This window comes from Oryza brachyantha, chromosome 11, assembly GCF_000231095.2.
Source record: "Oryza brachyantha chromosome 11, ObraRS2, whole genome shotgun sequence".
Lineage (NCBI taxonomy): Eukaryota > Viridiplantae > Streptophyta > Magnoliopsida > Poales > Poaceae > Oryza > Oryza brachyantha.
The window spans coordinates 8,353,667-8,373,939 of NC_023173.2; the positions used below are offsets into that span (position 1 = coordinate 8,353,667).

The 20,273-nt window shown below is 44.6% G+C and overlaps 1 pseudogene; it reads right to left on the reverse strand.

Moving 5' to 3' along the window:
- Positions 1-8,042: 8,042 nt before the first annotated feature.
- On the reverse strand, positions 8,043-19,901 carry LOC102717380 (annotated as a pseudogene).
- Positions 19,902-20,273: the final 372 nt, after the last annotated feature.

Genomic DNA, 20,273 nt, shown 5'->3' on the forward strand with positions numbered 1-20,273 from the left:
GAATGCCCTTTGTCAACTTGATTTTTCATCCTCAATTGGGCACGAGCAAGTTGGTGTTGCAAGAATGCAGACAGTTGTTGACGCTCATGGATGAAATCATGGACGTCGGAATGAGAAGCATGATGCAAGGCAGGAACCTGAGAGTAATGGGGATCCACACCAAACAAAGGCTTGTGAGGTGAACAACCCAAAGAAGTGTGATAATGGGAATTTTACCAGAACTCAGCCAAATGAAGCTAGCCATGCCATTTCTTGGGATTGGCTTGCGTCATGAAGCGCGAATACATCTCAAGACATTGATTAACCCTCTCAGTCTGCCCGTCGGTTTTGGGGATGATTCATGTACTCATTTGCAGTTGAGTATTCCACATAGCAAACAGTTCAGTCTAGAATTTGCTAGTGAACAGATGATCTCAGTCTAGCATTATAGAATTGGGAATACCATCAACCCAAAACACAACCCTATCAACAGTACGAGCAACTTGAGGGGCTGTAAAAGGATGTTTCAAAGCAGTAAAGTAGGCAAACTTAGTAAATTTGTCAACTACTACCAAAATGGAATTATAGCCAGCAGACCGTGGTAACCCTTCAATAAAATCCATAGAGATGTCCGCCCAAGCTTCTTTAGCTATAGGCAAGGGAACCAGCAACCCGGGCAACTTACCATGCTCATGTTTTGCCTGTTGACAAACCTGACATTGTTTGACAAAACTATCGATATCAGATTTGAGTCCTGATTAGGTAAACAATTTCTTGATGCGTTGATGAGTATCTGCAATCCCAGAACGGCCACCAACCAAGGATGCATGAAAAGCATGAATAATTTTGGACTGTAACCCACTATTCGACCCAATCCAGATCTTACCTTGGTATCTAATGAAACTATCAGATAGAGAATAGTCCTTGGGATTGGGTGAATGAAAAGACAACTCAGCCAATAGCTTCTGAGCCTGAGAATCAATAGCATACGAATTAACCACTTCTAGAATCCACACAGGTTGAACCACAGAGATTGCACAAAAAGAAGAATGAGAAGGAATGTTGGATAATGCATCTGCTACGACATTCTCACTGCCCTTTTTTATATTGAAAAGTGTACTGTAAGCCCAGCAATTTAGTCATGGCTTTCTGTTGCAGCTCGGTACCCAACACTTGATTATCCAAATGACATAAGCTTTTGTGATCAGTTCGAATAGTAAATGGACCTCGAGAGAGATAACAACGCCAATTGTCAATAGCCATCATAATAGCCAAAAATTATTTCTCATAAATGGATAACTTCTGATTATGAGGTCCCAATGTCTTGCTATAGTATGGAATAGGATGATCTTGTTGACCGACCACAGCTCCAATACCGAAAGCACATGCGTATGTCTCTAGAACAAACGATAAATGAAAATTAGGTAAGGCTAGCACTGGAGTACTGCTCATAGCCAATTTTAACTGTTGAAATGCATGTTTGTCACGCCCGGAGTTTTATCCCAAGCCTAAATTTGTAAAAGAAATTCGTAAATAACAACCGGCTTAATTAACTCAGGAAAAATCCTTCTAAAAGGAATTAATTTAATTAAATCGAGGTTCGCAAATCGATTAACTGGATTTAAACTCAAATTGCAGAAGTATAAAATTTGGCCAAACAAATTAATTTAAAACTCGGCAAAAATGGAGCTTTCCTTTTTCCCTTCTTTTTCCTTTCTTTTTCCCTTCCTTCTCAAATTGGGCCGGAGTCCAATTTTCCTCCCTCCCTTTTCCTTTTCCTTTTTCTTTTTCCTCTCCTCCTTCCCGGGCCGGCCCAGCCGAGCCGGCCCACCACTCCCTCCAGGCCAGCCCAGCCGAGCCGGCGCCTTCCCGCGCGCGCGCCCCCTCTGCCTGGGCCGCCGTCTCGGCCCAGCTCACTCGCCCGCGCCGCGCCCGCAAGGTCCGCGCCGCCTCCCTCCTCCCTCGCACCACTGATAGGTGGGACCCACCTGTCAGCGATCGAGTCCTCGCCAGTGCGCCGGGTCCGAGTCCGCCGCCGCGCCGCAACCGCCGCCGCCGCAATGGCCGCCGCTGCGACCTCGCCGCGCCCGACTCGGTCTCCACCGGCCATCCCGCCCTAGCCGACGCCGCCACCCTATAAATCCCCTCCTCACCGCCGCGCTGCCGCTGTTTCCCCTCCGCCACCGAGCCGCCGCTATGCCCTGTCGTTCGCCGCCGACGTGCGATCTCGCCCTCTGCTGCCCGTCGTCGCTGTCCAGCCGCGCCGTCGCCTCCGCCTCGGCTTCGCCGACCTTCCACCGGCCTTCGTCGCCACCGGTGGTCGCCGAGCTTCCTCGCCGCCTCCTCGTCCTTTTCGCCGTCGTGCCCGACTTCGCCGTCCGCGCGTCACCGTCCACGCTCGTGACGTCGCAAGCCGCCGCTCGTCCGCGTCTCCACCTCCGCTTCATCCTCGCCGACTTGCTGCCGTTCTCCATCACCGCTGGTGAGCTCTCCTCTCCTCTCTCCCTCTTTCTTTCCTCTTCGCCGCCGCTGCCGACCTCCCCGTGCTGTCGTTAAGCGCCAGGAGCCACGCACCGCCCCCGCCGGGTCGCCCCCCGCCGCCCCGCTGCATCCCCCTCCTCTTCCTCCGTGCGCGCGCCGCCCGGCCGTCGCCGCCGTCGCCGCGATGCGCCGTCACCGCCTCCCCGCCCTACGTGCGGTAGCCGCCACCTATAAATCCCCCTCTCCCTCGCGCCGCCGACGCCGCTCCACAGCGCCGCCGCGCCACCGTCGCCTGGTGCCGATCGATCTCGTCGCATCGGTCGTCGTCGCCGCGCCACCCCGGTGAGCCCGCTCTCCTCCCTTCCTCTGTTTCTTCGTGCCACTGCGAGTGCGCCCCGCCGCTCGCCGTCGGCCGATGTCCTCCGTCGCCACCCGATCCTGCCACTCGTCGCCGCTCCGAGCCGTGCAACCCCGTCGCCGTCTCCGCCTCCTCCACGCCGACTCGTCGTCGCCATTCTCGTCGCCGTCCCTTCGCCCGTCACCACCTTCCGTCGCCACTGCCGATCTCCTTCGCCGCTGGCCGTCACCACTTCTCCTCAGCCCTCGCCGGACCTCGCCGCCGTCGCTGGTTGCTGACCGCCGCCGCTCAGCCGCCCACTCCCTCCTCCGCTCCAGCCGAAGCCGAGTACGCCGTCTCCGCCGCGTCGTCGCGTCACTCGCCGCCAGCCGCGCTCTCCTCCCCCTCTCTGTTTCCCTCTCTCTGGCCAGCGGGTCCCACCCGCCAGCCCCTCCCTCTCGGTCGGGCCCGCGTGTCAGCCTCTCCTCCCCTCTCTCCCTCTCTCTCCTCCCGTGGGGCCCAGCTGTCAGCCGCCCACTTCCCCTCTCTCCCACTGACAGGTGGCCCCCACCCGTCAGCGCCTCCTCTCTCCTCGCTGACGTCAGCAGCCCCATTAATTGCGCAATAATTCAATTAAGGTTTTCTGTTTAGTTTAAAAACACAGATAAACTTCTAAAATTCACAGTTAATTCATCTAGTCTCCGTTTAGGTCCATTCAAGTTTCATTAAATTCATAAAATTGCCAAGAATCCATTAAAAATAGTTTCTTTCTCTGTTTCAGTAGTTTTATAGCCTGTTTTGCTTATTTTGCCTTGTTTGTTGTAGGTTTTGACCCCGTCGCAGCGCCGTTCGTTCTCGAAGTCGTCGCCGAAGTTCCTCGCGGGTCTAAGCAAGGCAAGTGGCACCCTTCTTTGATCATATTGAACCTATGATTATAAAATCCCCCGCTTTTACATTCAAACATGCATCGTATTCAAATGTATTTACTTTATTTATCTATTGGGCATTTACCTTTATATCCGTTGATTCCCACTCATTATTATTGTCATCCAAGGGTCAATTTGACTAGAAAATAGGCTTAGGCAATGCTTAGCCATGCTTAGTTCAACTAGCTCACCAATTATTATTTAATTATTTGTTAGACTTTGATAGACCTTTAATGGTTTTGATCATGGTTAATCTCCCGATGTGGATTAATAATAAACTAAAATATTGCTTATGGTGGGCTGTGGGTGCATGGTTTTGAGAGTCGTGCCCATGGCAATTAAGGACCGGTTCTCAGGAAACCCTGAAGGTCTTACACGTACTAACCACAAGCTAGAATGGGCAACGGTGAGACTCGTAATCTAGCTTGTCCCTATTTGACATACCGAGGCAAGGGTAGGCGTGATGGAGTATGGACGGGCAATCGTGGTGTAATGAAAGCCTCTGCTACTTCCGGATCTACCAAGGCACAAGAGGAGACTGCCCGACTTGGTGTAAAGGAGGGGGTGAAACCTGAAGTGTGGTGCGATTGTCTAGGGAGGGTTAGGTGAAAGGTCTTATCATGGTTTCCGTACTAAGGTATCGTGGTGATACGTTGGGGCATGGTAACATGCTTGGCAGCCATGTCTTGTGGGTAAAGTTGTACACCTTTGCAGAGTAAAACTATTCGAATAGCCGTGCCCGCGGTTATTGGGCGAACTGACAGATTCACTGGGATTAGTTGAACCATTAATAACCTGATCAATCTTGGAACTGGTTTGACCCTGCGCAACGTGGTGTAACGTTGGCAGTGGTTTGGGTCTGTCGCAACGTGGTTTAACGTTGGACAGAGGGTTGACCCTGTTGCAGTGTGGTGTAACGCTGAACAGTGGTTTGGGCCTGTTGCAACGTGTGTAACGTTGAACAGTGGATGATTATTTTAAATGTTTACTTTACTTTTATTTCAGTCTATTTTATCTACTGTTTTGCTAAATTACTGCAGCTTTGTGCAATTTAGCCTTAGCCTATCCCTTGATACCCTATTGCATTCATTATTCTCCCTCTGTTGGGTATTACTTGTTGAGTACGGTGGTTTGTACTCAGCCTTGCTTAATTTTTCCCCCACCAGAGCAAGTGCCAGAGCCTGTGTCAGAAGAAGGTTGTTCCGAAGGTTGAAGCGAGGTTCAGTCCGCCGTCAAGAATGCCTGTGGTGTGGAGCCGTCATCGCCAGTTGAAGCTGAAGATTAGATGGTTTAGTTTGTTTCCTTTTCCGCTGCATTTCGATAGATAATTGTTTTTATTTGTTTTTGAGTCGTGGAACTGTGTATTGATTTGTCATAGTGTGTACTCGGGTTGATTCCTGGACCGAGATTTAATACATGCTATTGTTCAGAAATTTGGTGTAAAATTTCTGGGCGTGACAATGTTGAGCCTCCTCGGTCCATTGAAAAGTTTTTTTCTTCAACAACAAAGTGAAAGACCGAGCTATAATACTATAACTCTTCACGAACTTCTGATAATAAACAGTGAGCCCTAGAAAACCTCGTAGCTCCATGACAGATGTCGGTGAGGGCCATGCCAACATGGCTGCTGTTTTCTCAGGATCGGTGCTCACACCTTGATTAGAGATGACATGTCCCATGTAGTCCAATTTATTGCAGGCAAAGAAAAATTTAGATAACTTGGCAAACAACTTATGGTGCCTCAAAACCTTAAACACTTGCTCAAGATGAGACAAATGGCTAGCCATATCAGGACTATATACCAATATATCATCCATAAGAACTAGAACAAGTTGTCTCAGAAAAGGGGTAAAAATAGAATTCATAAGACACTAAAAAGTGGATGGAGCATTAGTAAGGCCAAAGGGCATAACCCTGAATTGATCTTGAAAGTTGTTTTATACTCATCCTCTTCCACCATCCTGATCTGATGATAACCAGCCTTCAAATGTAACTTGGAAAACAATTTAGTACTAGCCAATTCATTCAATAACTCAACAACAATCAGTATAGGAAATTTACTTTTGATGGTAATAGCGTTAAGCTTGCGATAGTCCACACAGAACCTCCAACTGCCATCCTTTTTCTTAACTAGGAGAACTGCTGAGGCATAAGGACTCGATCTTGGTGTAATTAATGTAGTATCAATCATCTCCTTGACTTGTTTCTCAATCTCATCTTCTCGTAGAGGAGAGCTTTGGCAATAACACAATAGTGTGATCATAGACTCGGTGAGGAGGTAATGTATTAGTGTTCTGAAAAATGTCAGCACAAGAATCAACTAAAGGTTGTACTGCAGCTGGCACTACTGCCAAAATCTTGTAAACACAAGAATCCATTAGTACAGCTGCCCAAATTTCACACCCTTTTTGCCATTTCAGCACTTGTGATAAAGACACAGTAGTTAACTCGGAGGGGAACTACTCCTGCTGAACACTTTGGAGAGAAATTAATTGATTGTGATACTAGAATTTCATAGTTTTATTTGCCCAATGGCAAGATATTTCACCCCATTGTTCAAGCCAATCTATGCCCAAAATTGCATCATGACCCCCTAAAGCAACAACTCTCATGTCGTAGGTAATGGTGTGCCCCTGTATCCACCAAGAAAATGCAGGCATCATATACCATTCGCCACTTTAACCATAGATGGGGAGATCGGTTTTAAAGGTAAGCTTAAAAGCCGCACAAAATTGAAATCAATAAAACTGTGAGAACTGCCCAAGTCAATCAACATCAGCAACACTTTATTCTTGACCAAAGCTCTTAGTTTAATAGCATAAGGATGGTTAGCTCCAGTCAAAGCATTCAGTGACACATGACAAAGGACACTCCTATTCAGCCTCAACCACAACATCAAGAACATCATCCGAATATGTCATGCATTGCCATAAATGTTAAGTGACTAGCAATAGCACATCGGTGCTCAGGACTATATTTCTCACCACATTTAAAACATAGTCCCTGAGCGCGGCGATAATCTTTCAGTTGCTTAGCTTTCCACAACTCTCCTTTGTCTAACCTGGGTAAGGGCACATCAGCACTGGAAACACCCTCTGATTTCACAAAAGATGACATTCTCCCAACAAACTTCTTGCTCTGTTTAGGCTGAAATTCTAGTAGTAACACCTCCTGAGTCAGGGCAACCACAACAGCTTGTTGTATAGTAACAGGCAATTGTACTGCCACTACTGCTCTAATGTCGTCATGAAGACCCAACACAAACTGGGTGATTAACACATGCCACCAACAGTGGGGTCAAACACCCAAACCTGATAAACAAGAGAATCAAACTATTGAATATACTCTTGGACAGTACCAGCTTGTTTCAATGTATGCAAGGCAATCATCTTTTGGCGTTCTGTATTGCCTTCAAATTCTGTTGCTACTGCATGCCGAAATAATTGCCAAGTACTCAAATCAGCAATCAATTTGTGAGAATGAAACCACTGCACCGCATTGCCAGACATATGCAACATAGCAGCCGATACTCGAAAGGTGAGTGGAATCTAATACATGCCAAAATAGGTCTCACACAAATCCAACCAAATGCGCACATTCGTGCCATCAAAACGAGGAAACCCATTCTCGGAACCAGAGGAAACTTCTGGCTCCATTGCTCTGTCCCATCACGACCACCCTCGACATACTCCCACTATGACATATTCCCATGAACAGGTGGGCGGTGAGGTGGAAGGGGGGTAATACTCACCGGCGGAACCTCAGGCGGAGCACCCAGGATACTCAACAACATACCACTGGGCAATGTCGAAGGCGTCGCTGTAACCCGCTTCAGCATCCGAGTAAACTCGATCTGATCCTGCTGCATTTGCCCAACTGAATCCATCACCAAATCCACCTTCGAGGCCACATGTGTCAAACGCTCACCCTGCTATACCAACAAAGCATCCACTGCCTCCAGCAATTTCAGCTCCATGGACTCCATAGCAGCTTTTAGCGGTGCTGATAACATGACTGGTGCCATGATGGATACTCCTCCGAGAAAAGCCAAACACCCACACCCGAAGGTAGACGCATGCCTGAACCCAAATCTGATACCATTGTAAGAGGTCACAAGATAATTCCAGCGATCGCTAGAGTCTGAACGAGAGAAAGATCGGAGTTGAAGAAGAGCATAGAAAAGTGGAGAAAGAGTTGGAGATAGAATATTCTGTTTCTATTCTTTTTCCTCCCTTTAGATGTTGCACGCTTCCTCAGTTACGTAGATCCATACATGCACACCGGCTCGCAGGCCCAACACATGCTCTCTTACGCACTCGCACACGTAACACTTTGCATCTCTTTCCTTCTCAAAAACACCTTCATGATCTACTTTGGATTTTATCCATACACGTAGGATGTACAAGACATGCTTATGTGTACTCCGTCATGTTACATACACAGCAAAATTTGCTACATGACAAAAAAAAGTCGCAGAATCTGATGTCCAACCTATCGTGTAAACAAGCATGACGTTTCCCGTCTTGCTCAATTACAACATGTCCATCAAACACAAAAGAACGGGGGATTGGGACCATACTCGTGTTATTAGTATGCTAAGTCTGGTTCTGTTACTAGGCTAGAAGAAACTCTTCAATCTAAAGGGGAAATTAGAGATACTCCAAAATTTGGACTAGAAGCAAGTTCTAAGTACCGGACAGAAAAACTAGTTAGCTCGACATCATGATTGGATCACATGCCTGAAGGCCCTGGTTTGCGTAGTATCTTACATCAACATCAGGATCCTCGCTGAGCTCAACAAGGCATGGTTTCACGGTCTTATCCAGGACCTACAGAGTAAGTATTCGTAATATTCCCCAATAACCTGTAATCGAAGTGTAGCACTACAAAGAAAAGGGATCATGACAAAAACACTTGAGGTACTCACAGATTGATCTAGGGTCGGTATAAGTGACTGCAGAACTTTTGCAACGTTGCACTTAATGTTTGGCACTCTGAAAATTTCAACATATATGCATATGTTAGTGAGGCCTTGAAAGGATGGACAGTATAAAAAAGTTACAGCTAACAAATCGTTGACCTATCCTTTGAGGACTTAATCACAACAGGGAGCAGCTTTTGCCAGGTAATTTCCGCACCCATGACAGGGGCCAAAAATGAAATAGCTCGCAGGATGGTCATGCGGTATAGATAATGTGGGTTGTTTATCTTCTCCAGCACCTAGAAAAAAGAAACATTTAAGCTAACAAGGCTAGGAAATTTAGCTATAACCCTATTACAGCAAAGAGCAAAGGGCAACTCTTCGGTGCATTTTACTGGTAGTATTATATTACTAGTAGAAAAAGGATATTTTTGTACTTTGTTAATTACTTGATTAGCAATATTTTGTAATTTTTATTTTGTTTGCAATAAAGATCACAATAAAAGAATGATATTACCCCTTTAAATTTCTACTACACCTAATATTGTTGGTACTATAATTACCGATAAAAATAGATCAACGGTACTACCAGTAATATGCACCGGAGTCAACCCTAAGAGCAAATATATGCATCACTTCACTAGATTAGTAGATTCTATTTGGAATCGAGAAATGTAAAACTGAAGAATAATGAGCTGGTTTGAACAGTATTCTGTACATTCCCTGTCGAACATAGCTAACCTTAGATTACTATCAACAGCATTAACTTGAGATTATGTTATCGACAGCATTGTGTTGGATCTCTCACAAGGCCAACAATAGATTAGCACCAGAGTTTACCTCTACAAAAATAAGATATTATTTTCTAGTTTACATGTAAAAAAGATAACACGCTGATGCAAAACATTAATTACTAATTGCCTTCCACAATACAACAATAAGAAAAGGCCCATGCAATTTGCTTAACTGAAAAATCCCAAACAACAAATTAACCCGCTTAGTCATGATGAGGATTTCACAAAGGTAAATGACAGGTTCAGATAGTAGGGACAGTACCTGTGGGATTATATGTTGCGTCGCCCATTCTGGCCCAAACCCCTCAGCTAGGCGCTTCAAATTGTTTGCAGAAGCATCTCTGATTGAGAAGACCTAAAATTAAAATCCAGTTAAGTTATATTAAATAACAGGTTATAGATCTTACTCAGTCTGCATTACAAAATATCAATGAAATCGTAAAAGAACTTTTTCAGAAGAATGACAGTCCTATTTTAGTTTATGTTCAAATAAACTGGTACAGTGATATTTAGATTAAATTATTGCAGTCTCAACCATGGAGAGTGAAATAACCCAAAACTATACAAATTCGCATACCTATTCTAACACTTACAACTATCATAATTATTACGTTTTTTTATTAGTAGCTTATCCAACAAGAGATGCAGATATCTATGGATTGACTAAATAGTTTGGTAAAAATATTAGACATGTCCTAGTGCTAATGTGTTTTTCAGGTCCTTGCGTACTGCAGCGCTGATAAGAAAATTGAAGTGTAATCAGGTGTAGACTTTCTTGCAAAACAATTGAGTACACTGAGATATGTAAATCACAATAGAATGTCTTTTATGATATATATAGATGATTGAGAAAATATGGAAATAATAAACTGGCAAATATACTGCTTTCAATTTGCTAAGTATAGTATCCAGTAGAAATCGGCATAGCAAATACCTTATCTTCCAACCATTGCATGCATAGCGCCCCCAGCTCGTCATCAAAAAATCCAACACCTAATTGACTAGACAATAAATGGATGTACTCAATTATTGCAAGCCGGACCCTCCAGTGCCTATCCTTTGCAAGTTCTACAATTGCCTGTAACAGTGATTGTGATAGCAAGTCAATTCCAATAACCTGAAGATTGACAGAACTCAGTAAATTTTATATCAAGGAAAAGGCTTTCAGCCATTAGAGAAGTAAAGTTGCTGTTGCAGTGGAGCTGCTAATAAGTGTATAGCGGGTGATTGTTTGGCTTGTTTATAGAAAAAGCCAAGCGGCATATTTACAAACGAAAAATAATTTTTGAATAAAACGTTTATATATGTGTCCCTATTGATCTAAAAGCAAAGGCTGAAAAATAAATTATCATGGAAAAACCCAAAATCAACTCCAAATTTAAGGTTGAAAATTTAAATTTGGCTTATAAGCACAAGCAGAAGTAAAAAGATGAGGGTGAATGAACAAAATGGTTACTGCGGGTATTTAAGGCCTCAAGGGTAGGCTGGTAGTGACCCAACAAAAATACCCCTTAGAAAATACAGTAAAATTTATTTTAATCCCTTTAGGGCCTCAAGCCCTCAACTATGGTCATGTTTGTTTTAACTAGCTATTATTGTAATCTGGATTATTAAATCATATTACTGTAGGCTGGATTATTATAAGCTAAAGTAGAAAGAAATGGCAAGTATGTGTAATTATTTTAAAGTGTCCAAGGATAGTGGGTCTTTAACCATACAATAATCTAAAAAAAGTACATCTAGATGAGCTTATCAGACTATATTAATCTGGGCTCTAGATTATATATGTTACAATAATCTATCTATTTATTTCAGCTTACTCCTAATAAGCCAAATTATAATAATCCTAAACTAAATCAAACAGGGCCTATAACCCAAGCATAGAAGTTAACAATGATACCGGCCATTCAACACCTTTAATAATGATGATATTCAGGATTTTTGACATCCTAGGATCTTAGCAACCTCTTAACTAAGTAAGAGCCATGGTTTCAGGTCAGTAAAGTTGATGTGGCAAGCCCTCATTTTATGGCATTAGTATAGCAGTAAGGTGAGGTGATACCTCAGCCTTGTGATTGACAAGGGATAGAAAGAAGATTAGCCAACACAAGCCCATCAACATTCGAACTAGCCCAAAAGATTAGATACAAGCATGCCCCCAAATAATGCATGAGAGCCGCAATGAGACTCCTTCCGCATGGTGTTGCCTCGTTCTTACTTATATGTCTCCACTTCTGTCACACCCGGAGTTTTGTCCTAAGCCTTAAATCGTAAAAAGAAATCCGTAAATAACAATTGGCTTAATTAACTCAGGAAGAATCCCTCTAAAAGAACCTAATTTAATTAAATCGAGGCTCGCAAATCGACTAACTGGATTTAAATTCAAATTGCAGAAGTATAAAATTTGACCAAACAAATTAATTTAAAACTCGGCAAAAGTGGGGTTTTCCTTTTTCCCTCCTTTTTCCTTTCTTTTTCCCTTCCTTCTCAAATTGGGCCGAAGTCCAATTTTCCTCCCTCCTTTTTCTTTTTCTTTTTCTCTTTTCTTTTCTTCCTTCCCGGGCCGGCCCAGCCGAGCCGGCCCATTTTCCCTCGGCCGGCCCAGCCGACCGGCCTCCTCCGCCCGCGCGCGCTCCTCCCCCGCCTGGGCCGCCGCTCGGCCCAGCTCGCCGCGCCGCGCTCGCCCGCGAGTCCGCGCCGCCTCCCTCACCCCTCGTGCCACTGACAGGTGGGGCCCACCTGTCAGCGACCGCCTCCCGCGCCCGCGCCGCGCCGAGTCTGAGTCCGCGCCGCCGCCGCAACGGCCGCCGCCGAGACCGCGTCGTACCCGACATAGTCTCTAACCTCCGCCCGCCCTAGCCGGCGCCGCCGCCCTTTAAATCCCGAGCCGCCGCGCGCCGTCGCCCACTTTCCCTCTTCGCTCGAGTCGCCGCCGCGCTGTCGCCCTTCGCCGCCACCGTTCAATCTCGCCGCCAGCCGCTGGTCGTCGCCGTCCAGCTGCGTCATCGCCTCCGCGCCGCCGTCGCCGTCGGATTGCCGCCCCCGTCGTCGCTGGTGGACATCCCAGCACCACGCGCTCCCTCTCCGCCCGGTCGCCGCAGCGCCTCGTCACCTCGCCGTCGTTCGCGGATCTCCGTTGCCACCGCCGGTCTCCCGCTCCTATCCGCGTCGCCACCTCCGCCTCGATCTCGCCGACCCGCCCGCGCATTCGCCGCCGCCGGTGAGCGTCTCCATCCTCCTCCCCTCTCTCTCCCCCTTCCCGGTCGACCGCCGCCGAGCCGCACGCCGTCGCCGGACGGGTGCGAGGCTCGTCGCCGCCGCCGCCTGCTGCGGTCATCGTCGCCTTCGCGACGCCGTCGTCAAGCCGCCGCCACCCGCGCTCGTGCGTGCCCGCGCCCGCCGCTCGCTCGCCGTCGTCGCGCCAGCCCGCTGCCGCCGCCTTGCTCGGTTGCGCCGAGTGCGCCGCCGTCTCGGTTGTCCGCCGCGCCCCGCGTCGCCGGTCGCCGGTCGGCGCCCGCGCCGTCGTCGCCGGTCGCCGGTCGTCGCTGTCGCGCCATCGTCGCCGTGCCGTGCGCCGCCGCCCGCCGCTCCCGTCGCCGGCCGCGCTCTCTGCTCCCCTCTCTGTTCCCCTCTCACCGACTAACGGGGCCCACCCGTCAGCCGCCACCGCACCCTCCTCCCTCTCTCCTCCCGTGGGACTCGTGTGTCAGTCTCTCCCTCCCCCTCTCCCTCACCGATAGGTGGTCCCCACCTGTCAGCCGTCAGCCTCCTCTCTCCTCGCTGACGTCAGCAAGCCCATTAATTGCGCAATAATTGATTTAGAACTTTTCTGTTTAGCTAAAAAACCCAGAAAACTTCTAAAATTCATAAGTAATTCATCTAGTCTCCGTTTAGGCCCATTCAAATTTCATTAAATTCATAAAATTGTCAAGAGTCCACTAAAAATAGTTTCTTTTGTTGTTTCAGTAGAGTTTGTGCCTGTTTTATTTATTTTTGTGCTTTGTCGCTTAGATTCGGACCCCGCCGAAGAGCCGGTTCACTTCAAGATCATCGCCGAAGTTCCCCAGGGGCCAGAGCAAGGCAAGTGACACTCATATTTGATCATATTGAACCCATTATTGCAAATTCCCCGCTTTATTAATTCAAATATGCACTGTTTTAATTAAAGTATTTACTGTATGTTATTTTTCGGGTAAACCTTATTATTATGCCGTTGTTTATCCAACTTTATGCATTGCTAAACCAGGGGTAACTTGATTAGAGTTAGGCCTAGGTTAATGCTTAGCCGTGCTTAGAACAAGTAGCTCATGGGATCACATTTAATCATGCTTAGTTCTGAACAGCTGAGATAATGATTCATTACCCGGTTCGGGCTAATGTCAACTAAAATATTGATAATGGTGGGCTGTGGGTGCATGGTTTTGAGAGTCGCACCCATGGCAATTAAGGACCGGTTCACGGGAAACCCTGGAAGTAAATAAGTGCTAACCACATGCCGAAATGGGTAAGGTGGGATTTGGAGCATGACTTCGAACTATTTGACGTACCGAGGCAAGGGTAGGCGTGATGGAGTATGGACGGGCAATCGTGGTGTAACGAAAGCCTCTGCTGCTTCCGGATCTACCAAGGCACAAGAGGGGACTGCCCGACTTGGTGTAAAGGAGGGGGTGAAACCTGAAGTGTGGTACGATTAAATAGAGAGGGTTATGTGACGGGTCCTATCATGGTCTCCTTTCTGGTTTACCATGGTGGTATGTCGGCGCACGTTCAAGTGTAGTAGAGTTGTGTCTTGTGAGTATAGTAGTACACCTCTAATCAGAGTATAAACTATTTGAATAGCCGTGCCCACGGTTACAGGCGAGCTCCCAGCCTCACTATAATTAGTGAACCTTTAATAACTTGAGTAATTGGTTTTTCACTCGGGACTACTGCAACGTGGTGTAACGTTGAGTAGCGGTTGGGCCTGTTGCAGCGTGGTGTAACGTTGGACAGTGTTGTGGTACTTTACAACTGTTATGTACTTATGCTTTACTGTATTCAATTACCTGTGTTCTTTTTAATCTCTGTTATTTGTTTAACTGCTGCTTTATTGCAACTAACCTTAAGCCTGTCCTTGTTAATCCCTATGCATCATTTATTTTCCCCCCTGTCCGTGTTACTTGTTGAGTACGGTGGTTTGTACTCAGCCTTGCTTAACTTTCTCCACCAGAGCTAGAAGTTGAGTCCGATAGAGGTGCCTCTCATGAATGAGCTGATTCGCCGTCGAAGCTTTGCCTGTGGACTGGAGCCGTACCCGCTGAAGCTAGTCTACCTTTTACTTTCCGCTGCATTTCCGCTAGAATAAGTGTAATTTTCAGTTGTTTCTAAGAACGATGGTTATGTAATCAACATTGTCTTTTTGTGTACCCTGGCTGGTCCTGGATAGGGATTTAATACACAATTAAGTTCAGAAATTCGTGTGAGGAATTTCTAGGCGTGACAACTTCCAACCTCATCGTTTCGCTTATAATAACTATAAGTGAAAGGGCATATTAACAATTAAAAATAATTTATGGGTAAAACTTTTTAATACATGTTTTTATCAGTCTAACTACAATAAAAAAACTCTCAAAATCAATTCCAAAATTAAGCTCTGAAAATCAAATTTTCGCTTATGCTTGTATTATGCTGCCAAAATGATGAGGCCCTTCATTTCTGCCTTGCAATGGCTCGGCTCAGGTCTGCGCTCCTCCGATTTGGAATGAATACGGTGCTCCTCTGTTTGTGCCCGATGTTCCTGGCTAGAATGGATCTGGAGTTCTTCCCAAACGTGGACCGGATCTGGAATAGGGAGCACAAGAAGAGAGAAGAGCTAAGAGGGAGAAAGGTGGGTGGTATGGAGCAAAGAACAGGGAAGGGTAGTTGCTGATGCCTTAACCCCTCTTTCTCTCTTCGTTGCGCCCTTACAGCAGAACGAAGCCTTGTTGACCCCCTGGATGATTCTTATCTACGCCTTAACAGCAATGATGACACCTGTATTTTACATCTTTTGCTAACTAAGTGTACTGTTAATGAAAAATACTCCCTCCATTCAATATTAATTGTAAGTCACCTTAGGTTTGTCCTAAGTCAAACCTCTTCAAGTTTGACCAAGTCTAGAAATGATAAGGCAATATTTCTAACAGAAAATAAATATACTATAAAAATATATTCAATGCTGAATTTAATGAAACTAATTTGATGCTATAAATGTTAGTATATTTTTCTATGGACTTGGTAACTTGAAGAGATTTAACATAGGACAAACCCAAAGTGATTTATAATATGAAACAGATGGAGTAGATGACTTATATGGTACCTTTGGAAAAGCAATTGCCCAAACTAGGTTAGATTGACCTTAACTGGTTTCAACAGTTGAACAGTGCTGTATCTGGTTACATAGTTGAGTTGATTTCTAGAATTAGACTATCGTTGATGGGGAATGAAAACTAGGAATTATGCAAACAAAAACTATAAGATACAGGGCCAGCAAATTTAAGATATTACAAGTTGATTCCAATAAGAAAAAAGTTGGAAACTAACGTGATTGACTTGATCAAGCTTGCTGATTATATTTAACCGAACATCAGGAAATTCGTCCTTAAGCAAAGCAAGAAAGATCAGAAGAAGTTGCTCAATCGTAGCATCCTATAAAATCCAAAAAAGATGATCAGATTTCCAACAGTGGTCAACTGATCATATTAATTATTAAATAACTGAACAGTGAGAAGCTGAAAGCTATTGCCAACAAATAATTTGCAATACTGATAATGAAATTTTACAAGAACAAATATATTGCATATAACCTTTCCCAAGACAGGGGCCATTCCCATAATAACTGAAGCCAAAGCTGAACGAACATGCTGAGATGAATCTGATGACAATTCCTACAGATGCAGGTGGCATGAGTTGCTTTGTTGGGAAGAAATAAAAGCAGCAAACCTATGAATAATATTTGCTAAACTAAAGCTTTTTCCCACCTTGACACAAGGAAGAATATGCTGAATTGCAAGCTGAGGACTTAATATCCTACAGAACTTAGTAACTTTCCCTGCAGCAGCTATACGCACTTCAGCCTCATTGTCACGAAGGAGACGGGCATATGCCGGCACTAGATGCTCTCTATTGCCAAACAAATGGACATGCAATAAGCAAATCATGGAATCAGATTTTAAATTATGTCCTATACATAACTGGCCCTGTTGATGTGAAAGTGCATATTAAGGATTGATCTTGACAGATAAATCAAAACAAGGAAAGAAAGGGCATCCTACCTAGAATGTTCAGGGCCAACTGCCTCACAGAGCTCATACAATTGGTTGGCAACCATATAACGAACTCGCCATGATTTATCCTATTAAAGAAGTTACAAAGAGTAAATCTGGCATAATTATGATAACGTATAAACAAAAGCAACTCTGAGCATAATGTATCCCTAGGAACTATAGAATTTTCTACAATTAAATAAGTACATTATATCAAATAGATGACATTTTGGCACCAAGCAACAGTGCCATTTACCTGGGAGAAATTGACAATGACAGGAAGAATGTGTGCTACACAATCTTGCGGTTCCAATAATTTTCCAAGAGTAGCACAGCCTTCAACTGCCAATAAGCGCACAGAATCCTGATCTGGAAATAAAGACAGCAATATTGTTGGATAAATTATTTATGCTGCAACACATGTATAAATGCCCTAATTGGTTTGATCATTCATGACTTGTTCTATGATAAAACCATTCAGGGTGCATTTGATTGGAGGGATAGGGTGGCTTGGGTCGGAGTTAACCCATTCTTAGGTGTGTGGTTTGGGGATGATTGGAATCGGTTGGTCCTAAAGAGGAATATAGGTGGGTTGAGTGTAAGCCATGAACCACATGACACATCCATCAATCACCGCCTACTAGCCTGCTGCCTGTCGTCTCACCTACCCATCGACAGTCCTACTCCCTTCACCCTAGTCATCCTCATCCTCACCGTTGCAACCGAGGGTGGCATGGCTTCTTTCTCCTCGCCGACCGATTGACCTCTAGTGCCACCGACGCTGGATACAAACGTGGCAAACTCCGTCCATCCCATCCCCATCCCTTCACTAAACAAAAAAGGGGTTTATTTTATCCCTCAAACCAAATAAACAACTAGAACCATCCTATTTGAAGAAACAGGGACCGAAGAAAAAGGAATGGATCTAACCCAACCTACATCGTCCTCAAACTAAACACACCTTCAAGGACTACTATAAGGATGGTTGATATTTTTTTAGTTTGGAAGCTCTAAAACAAAGCATTGGAGTTTTAGATCAGCCTAATTTGGATTTAAGGCCTCAGAAATTGATCACAGAAGGATAAACAATTGAACAAATTGAACGAGACACAAACAGCTCTATATGCTAGTTGATAGCAAATTGAAGCAAAAAGTAACATGACAGATAGTAATTTCAATACAATTAGAATCAGCAATTGCATTACATTGATCCATTTTTTTTGGTAAGTTGCTGCTTCGGTTATTCGAGAACTATTCTGTCACAAATGAAAAGGTATGAAATATCACAAAATATTATGTGCATCATGCATGAAAAAGTTACCATCTTGGGTTAGATCATCAAATATCACCATGATTTCTGCCTTCAAATAGTTCTGCTCAACTGTGCCAGCAAACTTTCCAAGATTTGATGCAGCTGCTCTGCGGACCATAGGCATGTCATCTTGGCATAACTGACCATAAATGGCCCTCAATTCTGCTTTTAATTGATCAGGAGCACTTGGATATGCTATATGGAAAAGACCACATGACGATACTCGAGCTGTAAACCACTCACCAGCTGCTAGCCTCTGAAAAGAATAACAGATGGTAAGCTGAATAGAAAATGAAGTCGCAGAAAGCAGTCTGTCCATTAATGGCTGTCTGGTGGTGCTAAATGAAAAGGGCAATGAAAACATGACTGCAAATAACAATTGCATTATGATATCAGATAACACCACGGCAGTGTTATCAGATAATGGATGGTGTTAAAAGAGTAACACTATGGAGAACAATCAATATTATTTCATAAATGCAGCTGACAAGCGAAGAACAGATGCAAATATCACACAAATGCATATCATAAATAAAATATAATGTCAAAGAATATGACACCTGAAAATAAGTGCAGTGATATCGGTAGCACACTGATAGGTTTGTCACCTCACCGAAGAAATCAACATAGTATTTTTAATATTTATGAAGCTCTTACCTTTACTACTGTAATGAACCAATCTACAATATCACTTTCTTTCATCTGTGCTCCAATACGGCACAGAGATTCAACCGCCTTGTCACGAACACAGGTTTCCTCTACTGTACACAATGTTTCCAATGGTGGGAGTAAAACATAAGCATGTTCTACACCCCCAACATAAGGAATGAACACACCCAATTCTTCAGCCATGGCAAGAAGCACCTCATCTTCATCATCATTATTTTCACTGAGAAAAGGAATTAGTTCCTTCAGGGTTCTTTCTTCCCAAGTGCTTGCGCAATTGTGGAAAGCCTCCTAATGGAGTTCAGGCGCAATTGAATATCTTCATTTTTGAGTTCATCAATCAATATAGCAATGGGATAAAGAGGCTCATCCATTGTAGCCATCAAGCTTGTCAAGAATTACTATAACTGCAAAGCATTTAAGAAAATTAGAGCGCAATAGTCAATTGGATCTAGCAAAAAAACATAAACATGCAATCATTTTCATGTTGGACACAAATCGACAAGTGCAGAAGAATCCATATTATCTAAATGGACAAGTGCAGAAGTGCTCAATGCACATAAATCAAAAAATCAAGTCCAAACTACTCCATCATTAAATTAAAAAACTAATATCTATTTAATGCGCCTAATAATAATTATTCGTTTACTTTTATCAAATGTGCAGCAAATATGCCAATATATTATCAGCACATGGTTTCAGAAGAAAATGAGACTAGTCATCTCAAACATTACCCGGAGATGTATAGAAGACAACTGCAGAAAATGAATTCTTGTGTCATGAACGGATCAGTCAACAAGATGTCTAAAACATAATAATTTCAGCTAGTGAACAAAGGCAGTTCAGGCAACAAACTAGATTCAAATAGTTGGATCAAAGACACCCCTGCCACCCCACCACCCTCCCAAAAAAATTATATTTTTTATGGTATATAACACCTTTCTAGGCACACATATTGAAAACCACAAATTACAACGCAAAAGAGTAAGTTGGATGCGCGAACCCTGCACTCTGCAAGTGGTTTTCCAGTGTAATAGAAGAACCAAATCGAGCCACAAGAGACCAATACTGCAACCAAATCGAGGCGCGTCACATATCATATCTAGCGGCCGGTGATGGGGAAGGGAATAGAAGGGAAGATGAGCGATGCGCGGATAATCATCTCGTGGGTCCGGATCAGGTTTCGGCTGCGTGAAGCAGCCGGGGAGGAGTGACACACAGCAGCGGAGGAAGGGGAGGAGCGGCAGGCGAGGCGTCGTCACTCATCACCAAGGAGAAATTGGACGTTATGCCATTCCCAATACTTGGTTTCACCAGAATGCCACTCCGTAGATTGGTGTATTTAAAATGCCACTTCGGATGTGGGATCAACATTTATTTTGCCATTTCCGAGGGAGAAAAGGAAACCTGGCATTTTTTTAGCTTTTGCTGACTTGGGGAACGAAAATATCCCTGAGGCTAACTCCTCTTCTTTCCTCTTCCTCATCGGGAGGGAAACAGACGCCGACGCTCTCTCTTCTATCCTCTTCCTCGCAAGGTCTCGCTGCTGGGCAACCGAGACGACACCGACGCAG